The following is a 4064-nucleotide window of genomic DNA, read 5'->3' on the forward strand; positions in this document are numbered from 1 at the left end:
GGAATGTGCATTGTGACTTCCCTCTAAAGAGTATAGTATGGAAAAATGGGGAAAAGAATACTTTTACAGTGGAGAATCCTGATAAACAACACCCTAGCTAGGTGATAAATGTCGGTATCAACATGTTGATTTAATCATGTTGTTGTTGTTGTTGGTGGTGGTGTGTGTGTGTGTGTATATATATATATATATATATATATATATATATATATATATATATATATACCCTTGACATGATGGTATGAAAATGGCTCTTTACCACTACAACCTTCCTCCCAAAAGTCCATTACCCCAATCTTATCTTGAGAACAATATCAAATTCCAATTGAGGGGCATCCTACAACGTACCTGAATAGTACTTCTCCAAATTGTCAAGATCATCCAAAATAAGGAAAGTCTGAGAAACTGTCAGTGTAGAGGAGCCTGAGACATGACAAGTAAACGTAATGTGTCCTGAATGGCATCTTGGAACAGAAAAAGGAAATTGGGTAAAATCTTTAAAAATCTGAATGAAGTATGGACTTTAATAATAATGTATCAATATTGGTTCATTAATTTTGGCACAGGTATCGTACTAATGTTAATAGTAGGAGATGTTAATAGTGAGAGAAACTGGGTGTAGAGTATATGAGAAATTCTCTGTATTCTTTTCTCAATTTTCCATAAATCTAAAACCCTTCCAAAAATTAAAGTCTATTTAAAAGGAGAAGAAAAATGAGGCTGTAGGTGTATATGTAGTTACACAAAGTGTGTTACTAATTTAATTTTAAGTGAAAAAAGTAGATCATCAAACAGAATCTAGTGATTATAACAAAAAATATATATACATGCACATGTATCCATAGTTTATATATCTATAGAAAAATCTGAACAAATGAACATTAACACATTAACAGTGGGGTGACAGGTGATTTTTTTTCTTTTTTGCTTATTTTCCAATTTTTGACAATGAATACTTAAGTATTAAAATTTTTTTAGGTTGGTTTTTGTTTATTGCTTTATTCAAATCTTCTGAATGTTTAGAGATGCCAATGTTAGCCAATGATCAATGCAACTTCCTGAAAATTGCACCATATTGGGGACGTGGAAATAGGAATAAATTTTGTTGTAACTTGTATTGCTTTTTAAAAATCTTTTTAATTTTAAATAATTGTAGACTTACAGAAAAGTTGCAAAAATAGAATTCCCATTTACCCATCATTCAGCTTCCCCTAAAGTTGACATGTTTCATAATCATAGTAAAATGATAAAAACTGGGAAATTAACATTGATACAGTACTGTTAACAAAACTCTAGAACATACTCAAATTTCACCAATTTTTTCACTATTTCCCTTTTTCTCTTCTGGGAATCAATCTGGGACCTCAGGCTGCATTTCACTGTTAAATCTCCTTAGTTCACTCCAGTCTGTAAACGTTTCTTAATCTTTCCTTGTCGCCTCTGAAGTTGACATTTTTGAAGAGAACTCTAGTTATTTTGTAGTATGTCCCTCACTTGGGGTTTGTCTGATGCGCTTTGGAGGTTATGCACTTTGGCAAGAACATCACAGAAATGACCTTGCCCTTCTCAGTGCTTCATGTCAGAGTGTCCATGAGGCTGATATGCCTTATTACTGGGGAGGTTAACTTTGACCACTTGGTTAAGGTGTGTCTGCTAGATATTTCCACTTGTAAAGTTACTGTTTTCCTCTTGAAATTCCTTATCTTAGGGAAGACACTTTGATACTATTCAAATATCCAGTTTCCTCCTTAAGCTTTTGCCCCCTAATTTTAACATCCCTTTAGTGTCTCTTGTCTGCAACAACTATTACTGTGTCATCTGATGGTGATTTTTCTTTCATTCTTTCTATATTTATTAATTGGAATTCTTAAGGAAAAGACATTTCTTCTTCTTTATATAAGTATTTATATCAGTATGAACTCATGCCATTCTTTGGGTTATTATCCAATACTATCATTATTTATTTTAAAATAAAATATAAAAAATATAAACATATCAAATTGTTTGAGACTTTGCCATTAGGAACTTCTTTGGGTTGACTTGTCTGTCCTTTAAATATGCCCTCCTCTCTTTTGGAGCCATTGCTACTTTACGGCATCACAAGATGTTCCAGGCTCCTCTTGTATTTCTCTGTGCCAACTCTGGGATCAACCATGTCTCCAAGGAGCCCTGGTCCCTTTTGTTGGAAAATGATGTTTAGAAAAAAATCTAGACCCAAAGTATGCTATTAATACTGGAAAACCATTGCTTCTAGGACCTCTGAGCAGACAGAGCTAGGAAATACATGTGTGTATACCAACCCACACATATACACAAACACCTACTTTTCTATTAATATAGCCATCTATCTGCATAGATAGGTAGGTAGGTAGAGAGATAGATTCCAATCCAACACCACAGATTCATTTTTGCCTTCCTTGTTTATAACTTTTCTCTAACAATGTAAAACCTAGTCCTCATTGTCTACAATGTACGTACTTATTTATCCAGTCCTAATATACACATAAAGCAGTTTCAGAATTGCTAACCCATACCCCTGTAACAAATTTAATAACTGAATTAAACTCCAAACACATTAGTGTTTTCTCATATATTTAAGAGCCTTTTTATATCTATTTTACAAATGTTCTTTTTGAATCTTTTCCCATTTTTCTATTGTGTTTTTGATCCTTTGTCTCTAAGTTTTGGGGTTTTTTTTAACATCTTTATTGGTGTCTCTAACTTTTTGAGAGTTCCATGTATAGTAGGGATATTCGCCCTTTGTCTGTGATATATGTTGAAATATTGTCTCCCAGTTCATTCGTTGTCTTTTGATATTGTTTATGAAATGTTTTTGCCATGTGAAATATTTTAATTACATCATCAAATTTATCAATCTTTTCTTACGTCTGGATTTTAAGACAGTTAAATAGCCTTTTCCTACCCCAAGGTTAAGGAGGAATTCACCCATATTTTCTTCCAATGCTTGTACGATTTCATTCTTAGATTTATAACCCTAATCAAGTTAAGGTTTATTCCTGTGTATGGCCACACACCCCTTTCCCCATCATCTCTTTACAAGAATATGTTCGCTCGGGTGAAATCAAATTGGAAGAAATCAAGTTAACAGAAAGCTGTAGCATTAAGTTAGCTGTGGAGAAAGAGCAAAGCTTTAACTTGAAATGGTTAGAGCCAAAGCCAGTGCTTGTTGTAGCTCACAGGATGACTCGGTCTCTACCTGCCTCCCTAGCTTCATCTCTCCACGACCGGGACAATGTCTTCCACCGCAGCCAAGCTCTTGTTCCTCCCTGGAAATGTACATAAAGGCAAGATCTATGATCTCTATTAGCAAAAACTAAGAGTGGCCACTTCCATCAAAGGAGGGATTCAAGTTTGTAGTCTTTGAGGTTGGAATCTTAACTTTGGGGTGAAACATTCTGAGTTACATAATACGCGTTTCTGCCTTTGCTCTCGTGGTATCCATTGCTACGTTCGACTTCACAAATAATTTTTTGTGCCCGAAACTGTTTCCATTTCTGGGTAAATGGTGAAGAAATTGATCTTGCCTCCCAGGAATTTTACCTCCTTGTTTAGAAGATATTTCCACAGTTCACAGGTTCTTCTGATCCCAAAGTAGTGTTGACAGTCTTTACCAAAAAAAAAGTCCCTCCAAACCTAGAGAGTTCCTAAGGATACCCCTGTGATTTAGTGTGTGAATGCAGCTAGAAGTCTCCATTGGAATGAGAGATGGCCTTTAGAGGCAAAGCAAGCTTCCTTTGATTGGAAGAAATGGGAGCATTTTTGATGAAAACCAAAAAAGACAAGTTACAGGTACACACAATAATATAGTTTTTCTGCAAAGTGTTTCATGTTCTGCAGCCAGCTCAAGGACTGCCCTTTGAGAAACTGAGAATAGCTCTAATCTCTAAACGGCTACATAGCATTGGGCCATTTTCTCCCCTGATGAGAAGACACCATCTGCCCAAACTCACATTTGAGGATTCCCTCTGACAGGCAACTTAGAAGTGCAATGAATTTTTAATTGGAAAATACTGCTGTTCTATTTTGTCTATTTCCCACTCATT

The 4064-nt window shown here is 35.2% G+C and overlaps 1 long non-coding RNA gene across 1 annotated transcript; it reads right to left on the reverse strand.

Annotated features, from left to right (window-relative positions):
• Window positions 1–355: 355 nt before the first annotated feature.
• On the reverse strand, window positions 356–3776 carry LOC141277890 (uncharacterized). Its single transcript, XR_012329762.1, has 3 exons — window positions 3562–3776; window positions 3218–3287; window positions 356–464 (listed from the first exon to the last, which is right to left on the reverse strand). It is a non-coding gene; the product is annotated as an uncharacterized lncRNA (long non-coding RNA).
• Window positions 3777–4064: the final 288 nt, after the last annotated feature.

This window comes from Tursiops truncatus, chromosome 2 (genome assembly GCF_011762595.2).
Source record: "Tursiops truncatus isolate mTurTru1 chromosome 2, mTurTru1.mat.Y, whole genome shotgun sequence".
In the NCBI taxonomy this organism is placed as follows: domain Eukaryota; kingdom Metazoa; phylum Chordata; class Mammalia; order Artiodactyla; family Delphinidae; genus Tursiops; species Tursiops truncatus.